At 37.1% G+C, this 20,589-nt stretch overlaps 1 protein-coding gene across 6 annotated transcripts in view; it reads left to right on the top strand.

The window, feature by feature from the left end:
* Positions 1–1,241: 1,241 nt before the first annotated feature.
* LOC127856139 (oxidative stress-induced growth inhibitor 2-like) overlaps positions 1,242–20,589 on the top strand; it is a 44,817-nt gene continuing 25,469 nt past the window's right edge. The window contains exons 1-4 of one of the 6 annotated variants that reach the window (XM_052392149.1): positions 1,242–1,303; positions 3,182–3,252; positions 9,881–9,972; positions 11,321–11,391. The gene's annotated coding sequence lies outside the window, so the exon portion shown is untranslated. Of the gene's footprint in view, positions 1,304–3,181; positions 3,253–9,880; positions 9,973–10,306; positions 10,388–11,320; positions 11,426–20,589 lie in introns of those variants that run through there. The other 5 variants (XM_052392154.1, XM_052392152.1, XM_052392153.1 and 2 more) reach the window with 5 other exon arrangements.

Genomic DNA, 20,589 nt, shown 5'->3' with positions numbered 1-20,589 from the left:
CCCCCTTTAAAATGTAGACACGCAGACACAAATGTAATAAATTAAAATCATTTGTGTTGTCTAAGAAATGATAAAGCAATTTACTGTTCCCTGGATCAGTGTACTTATCAAGCTGTCAGATTTAAATTACAGGTAAATGCATAGACCAGCACAACAACAATTAATATAATAATTATCTAGGTAACTGTAACCATTTTGCTTGGTATATAATTTATAATTGATTCGGAATATATTATTTTAGCCAACATGTATCCCAAGTGATTTTTTTCGGTAATAAATAAATTACTATGTATACCGAATATTTAGTTCTCTATCATTGCTTTAGCAATCATGTCAGTCGAAGCAGAAACATCATTTATCAATACAGCTGCGTCTTACGTAAGTAGTTCGCATACCAATATATATATATATATATATATATATATATATATATTCTACAAGATTTAAGAAAATGATGCTTACCAAATGCTTCCTGACTTTTTCCATTATATATGCGGGGCTTAAACAAATATTGTATTTTCAGTTTTCACCCACATTTTTTCCCAACAACAAACTAGAGCTGTCCCTTTAGGTGGTGAATACCCTTACATGCGACATTCCGATACGCTGAAACTCGTGGTATTTTGATAATTATAAATTAACTTTATTTTTGGTTATTTTCTGGTGTTTTTTTTATTCATTTTAATTATATGTATGGCGTCTGCCGAGCTACTGAACAACCGAACTCTATATTTAAAAATTCGTCATAAATACTATTTATACCGTTTTGTAAAGCCCATCCTTAAAAAAAAACAGGATATTTCAAATGGTTTGCGCAAGTTTATGTTGATTACTACTTTTCAAGATACCACAAAACATGTCAAAATATTACTTCAATTGGCAGCGGGATAATAATGTTCAGCTTTTTGTGTTTAATAGCTGAGTTTACACCAGTAAATTCCAATACATTTATTGAAAATGAACATGCTCTGTATGTTAATTATGCGTTCTCATTAAGTGTATTTTTTGTAGAGATTAAACACACGGGAATAATTTAGAGTTAATTAACAAAAACTGTTCAAAGACAGACTGCAATCGGGACCTTGGTATTTGGGCGAACTTAACGGGTTTTCTTATTTTACACTTGATTGGTATCAGGCTATGTCCTGCCCGCATCTTTATAGTTCGATGTAACCTTAATATGCGAAAAATTCCAATCGTGAAACATCGTCTTTCTCCGGAAACTTCGTAAGAGTGTCCGGAGATAGTCGATGCATCACGATTGGTCATCTATGTTAAAAATCAGAACATCAACCAGCTGGAGGTTGGTACCCGTTAATAAAATTATATAAAAAGTACTCACGAATGACTTTTCCATTAATTGAATCGTTAAATGAATATTAAGATTTGTATTTACTTATGTCATTTTATATTGAACATTCCTGACGTTTGTAGCAAGTGTTTGATTCGCACGTGTCTCTATATGTTTATAAATTATGAATATGATTACTGATTTCATTAGATCTAGTTGAATGAACTTGCAAAATCAAACCACTATTTGACCAGAGTCGTGACATAATTATGCCTTGCTTTGAACTTAATGAAGGAAATTGTATGTGTAAATTATTGGCATGTGCCGTATGCTATGAATCGAAATAGTCAAATCATTAGTGAGTTAAATACATGTAGCTATCTATAAATAAACATCCATAAATTATTTATAGATCTCTGCACCAGTGGAGACAATGTGAAAGCATGCAAACCCTGTGTTGCTTACTTATAAGTCAATGTCACATTAAACACTTGAAGGTACTTAGTCCTTTCACACAGGCAGCAGTATCATAAATTTGCCCCGCCCCCCGGGACCCCCCCCCCCCCCCTGGACCCTACCCCCCCCCCCCCCTTGACCCTACCCCCCCCCCCCCCAAGTTTACCCCAGGGGTTCCAGATTGTTAAATGTTAAATTGTTTATGGTTTTACTTTTCAAAAACGAACATTGACAAAAATACATAGTTTGATAAAATAACCCTCAAATAGGTATAATATATGGTTATAGTCACAAGTGATAGTGGTACTGTCTTAGTTTGTGTGACTGTCAGACCTTAGAGTGCATTGGCATGTAAGATCACCATCAACAAATTACTTACAATCACGATGAAAAAGAATTAAATTCTTTGTCATCATGATTGTATTTCAAAGTAGATCTAATTTGTCTTTTTCATCGTGATTGTATTTCAAAGTAATTTGTCGATGGTGATCTTACATGCCAATGCACTCTGTGTTCAGTTGAACATTATTGTAACTTGAAATGTAATTATGATTAATAATATATTGACTTCAAAATTATTTATGCAATGGCCTTATTAATGACTTCAGTCTACTGAACTGTTGACAATTATTACCAGCAGGGCTCGACATTAAAGGTAGTCCGACTGTCCGGGACAACCAAATTGTTAGTGCGGACAAGTAAATAAAGAATCTGCTAGTCTGACGGGACAAGTGGTCATTATAATTGTATTACTTACAAAAAATGCCTTTAAAGCCATTATTTCTGTGGAGATATAACTCAACTTTTCCGAGTATATTTTGTATACGTTTAATCGTCGAAGCCTGAGATATTCCGATAGTTCCATGTGATACATGTACTACACTGTACTGTTCACAAGGGAAGCAACCCTTAACTTTTTTTTCTTTGCCAAGATAACAAGAATATTCTCCCTTGTAAAGAATATGCATTTTACGACACCGGTACACACCGATCTTACAGACAATTAACGTAGTGACGTCCTCTCTATGTATAGAATGATTTTGTTTTTAATTAAATATCAGTTAAGTACTGTACATATACATCACTTTTAAAATTTTCTGTTTGATGTTGGTAACACGGTAAGTCAGGTATTATGGCTTTGTATAATGTTTAAAAATCAATAATCTTGAGTTTTCCTGTTATTCTAGTCAGTTCTTTTTGTATTGAAATTGCCTACAATTATGTTTACATGTATTTTGAACGATTCAAGTCTTTGTGATTTGAGCATTTTGTATTATTTCATTATTTTGCAAAGTACTGAGCTGAATAAGATATAATGGTCAGGACAAGTTGCGTTTTGGTCAGGACAAGTGAAATTATGGTCTACTTGTCCGACTGGACAAGTGGCTTCAAAGGTTAATGTCGAGCCCTGACCAGTAATTTAAATTATTTCAGAATGTAGCATGAAGATTACAGAAAGAGGTCAAACATGTGTACAAGGCCCTGTTGTTGCAGTTGTGAGAGCTGTGAGTACACCCGCATGTTAGTGTGTTAGTTAAGGTACAGTTATCTATAGATTTTAAATGGAATTCTGAATTCATAAGGGGAAAACCAGTCCCCGATTAACAATTAGGCGGAGTGGGTAACTGCCTATGGGTCCCGCGACTTTAAGGGGACCTATGAGATAGTGTCAATTTTTTTTAAATTACTAAGCCTGTAACAATACATTCTCGCATTACTTCAGCAATAATCATGTGCGTATAAAACACAGTACTGAAATATCAAATAAATGATTGAGTAGATTCTATACAATTATAATTGACTTAACTCTATTTCAATATTACTTTTTTAAATGAAAATCCATAAATTTTAACTTTTGTCACAACAACTTTCACTACCTATGGGCGTCCAGTGTGTACTGGCACTGGGGCAAACTGTCACTCATGGTAATGGATTAGTTCTTCTTGGATGCTCTGAGCTTTTATGAGTACATACATACAGCTAAGACCTAGTTCTTCTTGGATGCTATGAGCTCGACCCGAAGGGTCAATATAGCTGGGAGTTGTATTATTGCAACTAGGTAATTGATATACTTTTTTCCAATCATCAACCAGGCATTGAATTTTCTGCCCCTTACTGGTATATTGATGAAGATATGCCCAGACATCTCTTTGGGCTTCTGTCAGTGAAAAAGGTCCTCCCACATATAACTGTGTGAGGTCCTGAGATTTAATGAGTTTAAGTGTACATCCAGTCTAGTCTTGTTTAAGATGAAAGTTTCATTTTTGCATTGCCAATAAATATCTTATAATCTTTTAAAGGAACAAATTTGGATCATAAACAGTTCAGAAATGGCATATTAATTAACCCTTTCCCCCATAAGAAGCAAAGTAAAAATGGCTTTTGCAACCAGCATAAAAAGAACAGCCTGCAAGTAACTTGCAGCCTGTTCAGGTTTTATGCTGTTTGCTGCTCATAAGTATCTGATGGTTGGAAATGAAGCCTTTAAAACTTGAATGTAGTATGAAAGGTCTTTAATTAAATGCAACCTTCTGATGGACAACGAATGCTTCAAAAGTCGTATCTATGTGGTAAAGGTTTGAACGAGTTAGAGGCAGATTTCAGGGTTCTATGCCAGTTGCAATACTCCAACTCCCAGCTATGGTCCATCTGGGTCACTGGTAAATGCAACTGGTATTAACTGCATTTTCCATGTCAACTCTGCCGCCTGGAATCCAGGCAGCACTTTAATAGGTAGAATGAGCAACATAAACTATTTTCTGGCATCTATTATATATAAAACACAAACAGATCATAAATATATCGTTAATGCACAAATGAAAACAACTTATTTGATATGGTGTGCTTGCAGAAAAATGATATCTATCCAAGTTTCAAACATGTCAACGGTTTACGAAAATGTGTTTTTGCAATGGAAATCGCAGAGTATTACGAAATTGAAAATATGCTAATTTATACATCGACTATCTCCAGCATCCTCGGCAAGATAGATCTCCTTTTTAATCAACCAATCATGCTACATCAACTATCTCAGGAACCTCTGTTAGAAAGATTGAATTGTCACTTCAAAACTTTTGCACTCGGTTTAATTCCATTGTTCTTATAAACATTCTGTTCTGAGCATGTATCCAATTAAAAAAACGCAAATTGATATAAATGGTAAGAGGTCTTTGTTACGATGTATAAGGGCGATTAACATGATTTTATTGACAAACTTTAGACTTTTTATGCCCCCCTTCGAAGAAGAGGGGGTATATTGCTTTGCACATGTCGGTTGGTCTATCGGTCGGTCCGTCCACCAGGTGGTTTCCGGATGATTACTCAAAAAACGCTTGGGCCTAGGATCATGAAACTTGACCCCTATTGATTTTGAGGTCACTAGGTCAAAGGTCAAGGTCACGGTGACCCAAAATAGTAAAATGGTTTTTATGTCCCCCACTATAGTAGTGGGGGACATATTGTTTTTGCCCTGTCTGTTGGTCTGTCTGTTGGTCTGTCTGTTTGCGCCAACTTTAACATTTTGCAATAACTTTTGCTATATTGAAGATAGCAACTTCATATTTGGCATGCATGTGTATCTCATGAAGCTGCACATTTTGAGTGGTGAAAGGTCAAGGTCAAGGTCATCCTTCAAGGTCAGAGGTCAAATATATGTGGCCAAAATCGCTCATTTTATGAATACTTTTGCAATATTGAAGATAGCAACTTGATATTTGGCATGCATGTGTATCTCATGGAGCTGCACATTTTGAGTGGTGAAAGGTCAAGGTCAAGGTCATCCTTCAAGGTCAGAGGTCAAATATATGTGGCCCAAATCGCTTATTTTATAAATACTTTTGCAATATTGAAGATAGCAACTTGATATTTGGCATGCATGTGCATCTCATGGAGCTGCACATTTTGAGTGGTGAAAGGTCAAGGGCCAGGTCATCCTTCAAGGTCAGAGGTCAAATATATGTGGCCTAAATCGCTTATTTTATGAATTCTTTTGCAATATTGAAGATAGCAACTTGATATTTGGCGTGCATGTGTATCTCATAGAGCTGCACATTTTGAGTGGTGAAAGGTCAAGGTCATCCTTCACAAGGTCAAGGTCATCCTACAAGGTCAAACGTCATATAGGGGGACATTGTGTTTCACAAACACATCTTGTTGAATGATAACTCAAGAACGCATACGCGGCCAACAGGGCGACCTCTGAACAATATAACTGAAGCAACTGGTCTGTTATCCTAAATCTATAATTATCAGTCCAATGAAACATCATCATTTGTGTAAAAAAAGTGGATCAGTGAAAATATTATTAGAATATGAGATTTTTTGTATATTTTGTATATTAAATATTGTGTTAATGTTTAATTTTGTTGATTAATATAAATATAAGCAGGACAGGGGAGGAAATACACTATTATATCTTTCTTATATACAGGGGAAACAAATGCAATAAGTTTAAATTTCATGTTTAATAAATAGAGGACATTTGTTCATGTCAGTGTGAGATCATTTGTTATTTTTTATGATCACATTTTATTATTACTTTGACAAAAACAACACTTACCTGAATACCACAATGGATTCCACCCAAACAATACCCCACGCCCCCACCAGAATCCCTTCCCCCCCAACCTCGACCCCCAATTATTATTTTTTTAAACATCATCTAATAAATTACCACACCCCACATTATACCCCCCTCTCACCCCCCATCCCCTGTACCCCCCCCCCCCCCCCCACCCCCCCCCCAAAAAAAAAAAAAAAAAAAATTTTTTTAAACATGTAATAAATTACCACACCCAACATTATACCCCCCTCTCACTCCCGCCTACCCCCAACCCCCCCCCCAATTTTTTTTTAAACATCTAATAAATTACCACACCCCACATTATACCCCCGTCTCACTCCCCCCAACCCCCCCCCCCCAAAATTTGTATGCCCCCCCTTCGAAGAAGAGGGGGTATATTGCTTTGCTCATGTCGGTCTGTCGGTCGGTCCGTCCACCAGGTGGTTGTCAGACGATAACTCAAGAACGCTTGGGCCTAGGATCATGAAACTTCATAGGTACATTGATCATGACTTGCAGATGACCCCTATTGATTTTGAGGTCACTAGGTCAAAGGTCAAGGTCACGGTAACCAGAAATAGTAAAATGGTTTTTGAATGATAACTCAAGAACGCATACGCCTAGGATCATGAAACTTCATGGGTAGATTGATCATGACTTGCAGATGACCCCTATTGATTTTGAGGTCAAAGGTCAAGGTCACGGTGACCCGAAATAGTAAAATGGTTTCCGGATGATAACTCAAGAACGCATACGCCTAGGATCATGAAACTTCATAGGTAGATTGATCATGACTCGCAGATGACCCCTATTGATTTTGAGGTCATTAGGTCAAAGGTCAAGGTCACGGTGACCCGAAATAGTAAAATGGTTTTCGGATGATAACTCAAGAACCCATACGCCTAGGATCATGAAACTTCATAGGTAGATTGATCATGACTTGCAGATGACCCCTATTGATTTTGAGGTCACAAGGTCAAAGGTCAAGGTCACGATGATCGGAAATAGTAAAATGATTTTCGGATGATAACTCAAGAACCCATACGCCTAGGATCATGAAACTTCATAGGTACATTGATCGTGACTCGCAGATGACCCCTATTGATTTTCAGGTCACTAGGTCAAAAGTCAAGGTCACAGTGACAAAAATCGTATTCACACACTGGCTGCCACTACAACGGACAGCCCATATGGGGGGCATGCATGTTTTACAAACAGCCCTTGTTTAATTTTTTTTAAACATCTTATAAATTACCACACCCCACATTATACCCCCCTCTCACCCCCCACCCCCACCCCCCCCCCCCCAAAAAAAAACAAACAAATAAAAATATTTTAAATATCTAATAAATTACCACACCCCACATTATACCCCCCTCTCACTCTCCCCTAACCCCCCCCACTCCCCCCCACCCCCCCCCCCCATAAAAAGGGAAAAAAAATTTTTTTTAAACATCTAATAAATTACCACACCCTTAATATTATACCCCCCCTCTCACTCTCCCCTACCCCCCAACCCGACCCCCAAAAACAGGAAAAAATTAAAAAAAATCATCTAATAATCATCTAATAAATTAACACACCCCACATTATACTCCCCTCTCACCCCCACCCCCCCTTACCCCCCCCCTCCTAACCCCCCCCAAAAAAATATTTTTTTTTAAACATCTCATAAATTAACACACCCCACATTATAAACCCCCCTCTCACCCCCAACCCCTACCCACCCGACCCCCCCCCCCCCAATTTTTTTTTTTAAACATCTAATAAATTACCACACCCCACATTATACCCCCCTCTTACTCCCCTACCCCCCCACCCCCCTAATTTTTTTTAAAAACATCTAATCTAATAAATTACCCCACCCCACATTATACCCCCCTCTCACCACCTGTACCCCCCTACCCCCCCCCCCCCCAAATTTTTTTTTTCCTTTTTTTATTTTTGAAAGATCGCCTAATAAATTATTAAATATGAACAATTTCCCCATGATTGCTTACGTTATACTGTCAAGCACTCGAATAGTCAAGCGCGCTGTCCTGTGACAGCTCTTGTTAGGTCACAAGGTCAAGGTCACAGTGACTCGATATAGTAAAATGGTTTCCGGATGATAACTCAAGAATGCTTCAAGGTCACAGTGACTCCAAATAGTACAAGGGTTTCCCGATGATAACTTACATTAGGTCAAAGGTCAAGGTCACAGTGACAAAAAACGTATTCACACAATGGCTGCCACTACAACTGACAGCCCATATGGGGGGCATGCATGTTTTACAAACAGCCCTTGTTTTTATTTATGTCATGCAATGTCATGCATATTTGAACTCTCATCACTATTTATTTGTTTGGTTGGCTGGGTTTTATGCTTAAAATCTAATTAGAACATAATTATCTCATGCTATATATGCTGAATGGATGCTTGAGAATATGGGGTATGTTAAAGGGGCCTTTTCACAGATTTTGGCATTTTTTTAACTTATTCATTAAATGCTTTATATGGATAAATGTAAACATTGGATCGTAAAAGCTCCAGTAAAAAATCAAGAAAAAAATTAAAAAAGGAAAAGAACATTGCCCGGAGCAGGTTTCGAACCAATGACCCCTGGAGTCCTGCCAGAGTCCTGAAGTAAAAACGCTTTAGCCTACTGAGCTATTCCGCCGAGTACACATTCTTGACGTATTTTATACCTTATATAAGCAATCTTCGTAGTTGCACAAAATTTAACAACAAAAACAGAACTCTCCAAATTATTCAATCGTTTCGCGTTGCAACGCTTTATAATTTTTAGGTTTTAAAATCGTCAAAAGATGCATATAATGGCTATATTAGAGCATGGTTAATGTTCAGTATTACTGTTTCCTCACAAATATCATAACTAAAACGAAAACTTACGAATCAGAAACAACTTTTTTCAATTTTGTCAATTTACCAAAGCGTGAAAAGATCCCTTTAAAAATTCACAATACAATTGCACAATTAATCAGTTTATGTAACAATTTAAAAGTTAACCATTCTACGATTTACAAGAAAAACACAAATAACTAATAAATAGGAGCCTTGTTTTGGGAAAACTGGGCTTTTTGAATTTGCGTTAAGTGTATTTCCAGATTAGTCTGTGCAGACTTTCGTTTTTAGGAAGTTTCTCTTTCCCAGGAGGTTTCTTCTAAATGAAACTTCAGTCTAGGCAAAAAGTGTTGCCACTGATTACATGTAGTTTATGCATACTGCACAGGCCAAATAAATTGGGACAGCACTTTCGTCACAGGCATTAAGCACCGTTTTCACAGAGTAAAGCTGAAATATTTGTGCAAGCCTTTCCCAAGAAATTTGTTGAGGCACAGAGGCAACGCCCAAGGATGGGCTATGATTGCGGTTTCAAGGATTGTGGTTTCAAGGATTGAGGTTTCAAGGCTTAGGAAATCCATGCACAGCATTTATGTAGTTTTCATATCCAAATCAGACTATGATGAGGACAAACATATATAGTGCGTTGAACATCTATATAGCCTTTGGTCTATATGTTTTTTGGCATAGACTACTTATAAATATTTGAACATTTCTTTCCAAACAGTGACTTATGAACCCGCCTTCCTTTGATGGAATGATTGTTGCCTGAAGAGACCATAGACCAGCACAACAACAATTAATATAATAATTATCTAGGTAACTGTAACCATTTTCCTTGGTATATAATTTATAATTGGTTCGGAATATATTATTTTAGCCAACATGTATCCCAAGTGATTAAAAAATCCTCCATTTTCAAGTAATATTCTTATACATTGTTTCCGGTAATAAATAAATTACTATGTATACCGAATATTTAGTTTCTCTATCATTGCTTTAGCAATCATTTCAGTCGAAGCAGAAACACCATTTATCAATATATATATCCTGCCCGCATCTTTATAGTTCGATGTAACCTTAATATGCGAAAAATTCCAATCGTGAAACATCGTCTTTCTCCGGAAACTACGTAAGAGTGTCCGGAGATAGTCGATGCATCACGATTGGTCAAATAGATGTCAAAAATCAGAACATCAACCGGCTGGAGGATGGTACCCGTTGATAAAATTATGTAAGAAGTACTCACGAATGACTTTTCCATTAATTGAATCGTTAAATGAATATTAAGATTTGTATTTACTTATGTCATTTTATATTGAACATTCCTGACGTTTGTAGCAAGTGTTTGATTCGCACGTGTCTCTTTATGTTTATACATTATAAATATGATTACTGATTTCATTAGATCTAGTTGAATGAACTTGCAAAATCATACCACTAGTTGACCAGAGTCGTGACATAAGTATGCCTTGCTTTGAACTAAATAAAGGAAATTGTACAGTATGTGTAAATTATTGGCATCTGCCGTATGATATGAATCGAAATAGTCAAATCATTACATGAGTTAAATACATGTAGCTATCTATAAATAAACATCCATAAATTATTTATAGATCTTTACACGCGTGGAAACAATGTGAAAGCATGCAAACCCTGTGTTGCTTACTTATAGGTCAAGGTCACATTAAACACTTAAAGGTACTTAAACACCTATCTTACAGACAATTAACGTACATGTAGTGACGTCCTCTCTATGTATAGAATGATTTTGATTTTTTTAAATATCAGTTAAGAACTGTACATATACATCACTTTTAACATTTTCTGTTTGATGTTGGCAACACACAAGTTTTTGTCAGGTATTATGGCTTTGTAAAATGTTTAAAAATCAATAATCTTGAGTTTTCCTGTTATTCTAGTCAGTTCTTTTTATATTGAAATTTCCTACAATTATGTTTACATGTATTTTGAATGATTCAAGTCTATAATTTGAGCATTTTGTATTATTTCATTATTTTGCAAAGTACTGGGCAGAATTAGATATAATGGTCAGGACAAGTTGTGTTGTGGTCAGGACAAGTGAAATTATGGTCTACTTGTCCGACTGGACAAGTGGCTTCAAAAGTTAATGTCGAGCCCTGACCAGTAATTTCAATTGTTTCAGAATGTAGCATGAAGATTACAGAAAGAGGTCAAACATGTGTACAAGGCCCTGTTGTTGCAGTTGTGAGAGCTGTGAGTACACCCGCATGTTAGTGTGTCAGTTAAGGTACAGTTATCTATATATTTTAAATGGAATTCTGAATTCATAAGGGGAAAACCAGTCCCCAATTAACAATTAGGCGGAGTGGGTTACTGCCTATGGGTCCCGCGACTTTAAGGGGACCATGAGATAGTGACAATTTTTTTTAAATTACTAAGCCTGTAACAATGCATTCTCGCATTACTTCAGCAATAATCATGTGCGTATAAAACACAGTACTTAAATATCAAATAAATGATTGAGTAGATTCTATACAATTATAATTGACTTAACTTTATTTCAGTATTACTTTTTTAAATGAAAATCCGTAAATTTTAACTTTAGTCACAACAACTTTCACTACCTATGGGCGTCCAGTGTGTTAATCCGGCACTGGAGCAAACTGTCACTCATGGTAATGGATCAGTTCATCTTGGATTCTCTGAGCTTTTATGAGTACATACATACAGCTAAGACCTAGTTCTTCTTGGATGCTATGAGCTCGACCCGAAGGGTCAATATAGCTGGGAGTTGTATTATTGAAACTAAGGTAATGGATATACTTTTTTCCAATCATCAACCAGGCATTGAATTTTCTGCCCCTTACTGGTATATTGATGAAGATATGCCCAGACATCTCTTTGGGCTTCTGTCAGTGAAAAAGGTCCTCCCACATATAACTGTGTGAGGTCCTGAGATTTAATGAGTTTAAATGTACATCCAGTCTAGTCTTGTTTAAGATGAAAGTTTCATTTTTGCATTGCCAATAAATATCTTATAATCTTTTAAAGGAACAAATTTGGATCATAAACAGTTCAGAAATGGCATATTTATTAACCTTTTCCCCCATAAGAAGCAAAGTAAAAATGACTTTTGCAACCAGCATAAAAAAGAACAGCCTGCAAGTGACTTGCAGCCTGTTCAAGTTTTATGCTGTTTGCTGCTCATCAGTATCTGATGGTTGGAAATGAAGCCTTTAAAACTTGAATCTAGTATGAAAGGTCTTTAATTAAATGCAACCTTCTGATGGACAACGAATGCTTCAAAAGTCGTATCTATGTGGTAAAGGTTTGAACGATTTAGAGGCTGATTTCATGGTTCTATGCCAGTTGCAATACTCCAACTCCCAGCTATGGTCCATCTGGGTCACTGGTAAATGCAACTGGTATTAACTGCATTTTCCATGTCAACTCTGCCGCCTGGAATCCAGGCAGCACTTTAATAGGTAGAATAAGCAACATAAACTATTTTCTGGCATCTATTATATATAAAACACAAACAGATCATAAATATATCATTAATGCACAAATGAAAACAATTTATTTGATATAGTCTGCTTGCAGAAAAATGATATCTATCCAAGTTTCAAACATGTCAACGGTTCACGAAAATGTGTTTTTGCAATAATAAAACGCAGAGTATTACCAATTTGAAAATATGCTAATTTATACATCGACTATCTCCAGCATCCTCTGCAAGGTAGATCTCCTTTTTAATCAACCAATCGTGCTACATCAACTATCTCAGGAACCTCTGTTAGAAAGATTGAATTGTCACTTCAAAATTTTTGCACTCGGTTTAATTCCATTGTTCTTATAAACATTCTGTTCTGAGATGATGTATCCAAATAAAAAAACGCAAATTGATATAAATGGTAAGAGGTCTTTGTTACGATGTATTACGGCGATTAAAATGATTTTATTGACAAACTTTAGACTTTTTATGTCCCCCTTCGTAGAATAGGGGTATATTGCTTTGCACATGTCGGTCGGTCTGTCGGTCGGTCCGTCCACCAGGTGGTTTCCGGATGATAACTCAAAAACACTTGGGCCTAGGATCATGAAACTTTATAGGTACATTAATCATGACTCGCAGATGACCCCTATTGATTTTGAGGTCAAAGGTCAAGGTCACGGTGACCCAAAATAGTAAAATGCTTTTTGGATGATAACTCAAGAACGCATACGCGGCCAACAGGGCGAACTCTGAACAATATAACTGAAGCAACTGGTCTGTTATCCTAAATCTATAATTATCAGTCCAATGAAACATCATCATTTGTGTAAAAAAAGTGGATCAGTAAAAATATTATCAGAATATGAGATTTTTGTATATTTTGTATATTAAATATTGTGTTAATGTTTAATTTTGTTGATAAATTTATATAAATATAAGCAGGACAGGGGAGGTAATACACTATTATATCTTTCTTATATACAGGGGAAACAAATGCAATAAGTTTAAATATCATGTTTAATAAATAGAGGATATTTGTTTATGTCAGTGTGAGATCATTTGTTATTTTTTTATGATCACATTTTTATTATTACTTTGACAAAACAACACTTACCTGAATACCACAATGGATTCCACCCAAACAATACCCGACGCCTCCACCAGAATCCCTTCCCCCCCAACCTCACCCCCCCCATTTTTTTTTAAAACATCATCTAATAAATTACCACACCCCACATTATACCCCCCTCTCACCCCCCATCCCCCATACCCCCTCCCACCACCCCTCCAAATTTTTTTTTTAAACATGTAATAAATTACCACTCTCCCCTACCCCCCCCCCATTTTTTTTTTAAACAACTCATAAATTACCACACCACACATTATACCCCCCTCTCACTCCCCCCTACCCCCCCCCCCAAAAAAAAAGGATTTTTTTTAAACATCCAATAAATTACCACACCCCACATTATACCCCCCCTCTCACCCCCAACCCCCTACCCACCCCCCACCCCCCCCCCCCCCCAAAAAAAAAAATTGTTTAAACATCTAATAAATTACCACACCTTACATTATACATGTACCCCCCTCTTACTCCCCCCCTACCCCCCCCCCACCCCCCCCCCAACCCCCCCCCCCCCAATTTATTTAATAAACATCTAATAAATTACCACATCCCACATTATACCCCCCTCTCACCACCCGTACCCCCCCTACCCCCCCCCCCCCCAATTTTTTTTCCTTTTTTTATTTTTGAAAGATCGTCTAATAAATTATTAAATATGAACAATTTCCCCATGATGGCTTACATTATACTGTCAAGCACTCGAATAGTCAAGCGCGCTGTCCTCTGACAGCTCTTGTTAGGTCACAAGGTCAAGGTCACAGTGACTCGAAATAGTAAAATGGTTTCCGGATGATAACTCAAGAATGCTTACGCCTTGGATCATGAAACTTCATGGGTACATTGATCATGACTGGCAGATGACCCCTATTGATTTTCAGGTCACTAGGTCAAAGGTCAAGGTCACAGTGACTCCAAATAGTACAATGGTTTCCGGATGATAACTAACATTAGGTCAAAGGTCAAGGTCACAGTGACAAAAAACGTATTCACACTATGGCTGCCACTACAACTGACAGCCCATATGGGGGGCATGCATGTTTTACAAACAGCCCTTGTTTTTATTTATGTCATGCAATGTCATGCATATTTGAACTCTCATCACTATTTATTTGTTTGGTTGGCTGGGTTTTATGCGTTAAATCTAATAAGAACATAATTATCTCATGCAATATATGTAGAATGGATGCTTGAGAATATGGGGTATGTTAAAATTGCACAATAAAATTGCACAATTTATCAGTTTATGTAACAATTTAAAAGTTAACCATTCTACGATTTACAAGAAAAACACAAATAACTAATAAATAGGAGCCTTGTTTTGGGAAAACTGGGCTTTTTGAATTTGGGTTAAGTGTATTTCCAGATTAGTCTGTGCAGACTTCCGTTTTTAGGAAGTTTCTCTTTCCCAGGAGGTTTCTTCTAAATGAAACTTCAGTCTAGGCAAAAAGTGTTGCCACTGATTACATGTAGTTTATGCATACTGCACAGGCCAAATAAATTGGGACAGCACTTTCGTCACAGGCATTAAGCACTGTTTTCACAGAGTAAAGCTGAAATATTTGTGCAAGCCTTTGCCAAGAAATTTGTTTAGGCACAGAGGCAACCCCCAAGGATGGGCTATGATTGCGGTTTCAAGGATTGTGGTTTCAAGGATTGAGGTTTCAAGGCTTAGGAAATCCTTGCACAGCATTAATGTAGTTTTTATATCCAAATCAGACTATGATGAGGACAAACATGTATAGTGCGTCTCTATATAGCCTTTGGTCTATATGTTTTTTGGCATAGACTACTTATAAATATTTGAACAGTTCTTTCCAAACAGTGACTTATGAACCGGCCTTCCTTTGATGGAATGATTGTTGCCTGAAGAGCAAAACATTGGAGAGTACATCAGCTACATATGTCTAGCTTTTAGTTTCGCTCTATATTTTATTGGCATAGACTGCTTAGAAATATTTGAATAGTTGGTTTCAAACCAGTGACTTATGAACAATATTAGGCCTTTGATGGAATGATTCTTGCCACAATAGCTAAACATCCGAGAGTATATCAGCTTATAAATAATTATGCCCCCCTTCGAAAAAGAGGGGGTATATTGCTTTGCTCATGTCGGTCTGCGGTCTGTCGGTCGGTCTGTCGGTCCGTCCACCAGGTGGTTGTCAGACGATAACTCAAGAACGCTTGGGCCTAGGATCATGAAACTTCATAGGTACATTGACCATGACTCGCAGATGACCCCTATTGATTTTGAGGTCACTAGGTCAAAGGTCAAGGTCACGGTAACCAGAAATAGTAAAATGGTTTTTGAATGATAACTCAAGAACGCATACGCCTAGGATCATGAAACTTCATGGGTAGATTGATCATGACTTGCAGATGACCCCTATTGATTTTGAGGTCACTAGGTCAAAGGTCAAGGTCACGGTGACCCGAAATAGTAAAATGGTTTTTGGATGATAACTCAAGAACGCATACGCCTAGGATCATGAAACTTCATGGGTAGATTGATCATGTCTCGCAGATGACCCCTATTAATTTTGAGGTCACTAGTTCAAATAATTATCTATTTATTATCTTTGTCTCTCTTGGTTCATACAAACAGTAATAGATTGGATAACGTCCAAGCATTGTAAAGATAATAATTGATTTGCAGGCAACTGAAACTGGATTGTAGTAGTAAAAGGCTGAGCACAACGTGATCGCCTTTTGTCCGTCGTGCGTTGTCCGTAGTGCTTTGTCTGTTGTGCGACGTCAACATTTGCCTTGTTCACTCTCTAGAGGCCACATTTTTTGTCCAATCTTCATGAAATTTGGTCAGATGATTGGTTTCAATGATATCTTGGATGTGTTCGAAAATTGTTACGTTTGCTTGAAAAACATGGCTGCCAAGGGGCGGGGCATTTTTCCTTATATGGCCTTATATGGCTAATCTTGTTAAAACTCTAGAGGCCACATTTATTGTCCAATCCTCATAAAACTTGGTCAGAAGATTCATCCCAATACACTGCAACGCCGATATATCGCGGTTGTTGGGGTCCAAAGATTGCGAGCACGATATATCCAGCGCGCGATATAACTCGAGAAATGTCTAACTAAATTGTATTGCAGTTAATTTGTCAAATTTCCCCAATGTTTTCATTTTATATACGGCGCTACTACATATTTGTAAAGTGATAATTGCAAACCAATTCTTCAATAAACATTTTTCATAACTACATACGTATCTGTATTTATCATAAAAACCAAAATGAAAATTATATTTTTCATTTTCATGTACGATTGCTCGCGAAACAGTTCAAAAACGCTTTAGCCTACTGAGCTATTCCGCCGAGTACACATTCTTGACGTATTTTATACCTTATATAAGCAATCTTCGTAGTTGCACAAAATTTAACAACAAAAACAGAACTCTCCAAATTATTCAATCGTTTCGCGTTGCAACGCTTTATAATTTTTAGGTTTTAAAATCGTCAAAAGATGCATATAATGGCTATATTAGAGCATGGTTAATGTTCAGTATTACTGTTTCCTCACAAATATCATAACTAAAACGAAAACTTACGAATCAGAAACAACTTTTTTCAATTTTGTCAATTTACCAAAGCGTGAAAAGATCCCTTTAAAAATGCACAATACAATTGCACAATTAATCAGTTTATGTAACAATTTAAAAGTTAACCATTCTACGATTTACAAGAAAAACACAAATAACTAATAAATAGGAGCCTTGTTTTGGGAAAACTGGGCTTTTTGAATTTGCGTTAAGTGTATTTCCAGATTAGTCTGTGCAGACTTTCGTTTTTAGGAAGTTTCTCTTTCCCAGGAGGTTTCTTCTAAATGAAACTTCAGTCTAGGCAAAAAGTGTTGCCACTGATTACATGTAGTTTATGCATACTGCACAGGCCAAATAAATTGGGACAGCACTTTTGTCACAGGCATTAAGCACTGTTTTCACAGAGTAAAGCTGAAATATTTGTGCAAGCCTTTGCCAAGAAATTTGTTTAGGCACAGAGGCAACCCCCAAGGATGGGCTATGATTGCGGTTTCAAGGATTGTGGTTTCAAGGATTGAGGTTTCAAGGCTTAGGAAATCCTTGCACAGCATTAATGTAGTTTTTATATCCAAATCAGACTATGATGAGGACAAACATGTATAGTGCGTCTCTATATAGCCTTTGGTCTATATGTTTTTTGGCATAGACTACTTATAAATATTTGAACAGTTCTTTCCAAACAGTGACTTATGAACCGGCCTTCCTTTGATGGAATGATTGTTGCCTGAAGAGCAAAACATTGGAGAGTACATCAGCTACATATGTCTAGCTTTTAGTTTCGCTCTATATTTTATTGGCATAGACTGCTTAGAAATATTTGAATAGTTGGTTTCAAACCAGTGACTTATGAACAATATTAGGCCTTTGATGGAATGATTCTTGCCACAATAGCTAAACATCCGAGAGTATATCAGCTTATAAATAATTATGCCCCCCTTCGAAAAAGAGGGGGTATATTGCTTTGCTCATGTCGGTCTGCGGTCTGTCGGTCGGTCTGTCGGTCCGTCCACCAGGTGGTTGTCAGACGATAACTCAAGAACGCTTGGGCCTAGGATCATGAAACTTCATAGGTACATTGACCATGACTCGCAGATGACCCCTATTGATTTTGAGGTCACTAGGTCAAAGGTCAAGGTCACGGTAACCAGAAATAGTAAAATGGTTTTTGAATGATAACTCAAGAACGCATACGCCTAGGATCATGAAACTTCATGGGTAGATTGATCATGACTTGCAGATGACCCCTATTGATTTTGAGGTCACTAGGTCAAAGGTCAAGGTCACGGTGACCCGAAATAGTAAAATGGTTTTTGGATGATAACTCAAGAACGCATACGCCTAGGATCATGAAACTTCATGGGTAGATTGATCATGTCTCGCAGATGACCCCTATTAATTTTGAGGTCACTAGTTCAAATAATTATCTATTTATTATCTTTGTCTCTCTTGGTTCATACAAACAGTAATAGATTGGATAACGTCCAAGCATTGTAAAGATAATAATTGATTTGCAGGCAACTGAAACTGGATTGTAGTAGTAAAAGGCTGAGCACAACGTGATCGCCTTTTGTCCGTCGTGCGTTGTCCGTAGTGCTTTGTCTGTTGTGCGACGTCAACATTTGCCTTGTTCACTCTCTAGAGGCCACATTTTTTGTCCAATCTTCATGAAATTTGGTCAGATGATTGGTTTCAATGATATCTTGGATGTGTTCGAAAATTGTTACGTTTGCTTGAAAAACATGGCTGCCAAGGGGCGGGGCATTTTTCCTTATATGGCCTTATATGGCTAATCTTGTTAAAACTCTAGAGGCCACATTTATTGTCCAATCCTCATAAAACTTGGTCAGAAGATTCATCCCAATACACTGCAACGCCGATATATCGCGGTTGTTGGGGTCCAAAGATTGCGAGCACGATATATCCAGCGCGCGATATAACTCGAGAAATGTCTAACTAAATTGTATTGCAGTTAATTTGTCAAATTTCCCCAATGTTTTCATTTTATATACGGCGCTACTACATATTTGTAAAGTGATAATTGCAAACCAATTCTTCAATAAACATTTTTCATAACTACATACGTATCTGTATTTATCATAAAAACCAAAATGAAAATTATATTTTTCATTTTCATGTACGATTGCTCGCGAAACAGTTCAAAACAAGAATTCTTGCTGTAAAAAAACGTATAAAATAAAATTGTGCATATATTGGAATTTACCCTTATAAATAGTCCTAATTAAGGAACTGAAACAGCGTAACGGTAATGATACAGCGTGTTTAAATTATATTTTATTAAGAGGAAATGTCAATGCCACATAATTTGCGAGATGCTGCGGTACTTTAGTTGAAATTTACAACGAAACTTTTACTGGAAATAAAATTATCTCAATGTTGTACCTGCTACGAAACTTTTATTTAGAAATAAATACACCCACGCTTTTTATCAGAACAAATAAATTCATGACCAGTACCGAAATTTAACAGTTTATATACCAGTAAACTGCCATTATTACCTTTGAAATGACACTAATTGGTTATTTGTTAAGTGTTAAAAACAACCCCAGCCGTGTGTACACAACACTGTCACTTATATCTACTGTTTTTCATGCTTCACTGCGTGCCATAGTAAGCCGCTACATATAGGGTGTTAATACAAGCTAGAACCAGTTTTTTGCGTAAGTTAGCGAATTCTCTGATTAAAACATGTCATTTAGTGATCATTCTCGCCGGATTTTTGGGAGCCATAGCCAAAGCGCGATATATTGGACAGCTCGATATAACGGTCCGCGATATATAGGCGTTGCAGTGTATTGGACAGCCCGATATAACAGTCCGCGATATATCGGCGTTGCAGTGTAATATCTTGGATGAGTTCGAAAATGATGTCGGTTTGTTGAAAAACATGGCCACCAGGGGGCGGGGCATTTTTCCTTAAATGGCTATAGTAAAACCTTGTTAACACTCTAGAGGCCTCATTTATTTTCAGATCTTCATGAAACTTGCTCAGAAGGTGTGTCCCAATGATATCTTGTATGAGTTCAAAAATGGTAACCTTTGGTTGAAAAACATGGCTGCCAAGGGGCGGGGATTTGTTCCTTATATGGCTATAGTAAAATCTTGTTAACACTCTAGAGGCCACATTTATAGTCCAATCTTTATGAAACTTGGTCAGAAGATTCATCCCAATAATATCTTAGACGAGTTCGAAAATGGTGCCGGTTGGTTGAAAAACATGGCCGCCAGGGGGCGGGGCATTTTTCCTTATATGGCTAT

This window comes from Dreissena polymorpha, chromosome 13 (genome assembly GCF_020536995.1).
Source record: "Dreissena polymorpha isolate Duluth1 chromosome 13, UMN_Dpol_1.0, whole genome shotgun sequence".
Lineage (NCBI taxonomy): Eukaryota > Metazoa > Mollusca > Bivalvia > Myida > Dreissenidae > Dreissena > Dreissena polymorpha.
The sequence above is the reverse complement of the archived record's forward strand: the minus strand, read 5'-3'. Positions and strand labels throughout refer to the sequence as shown.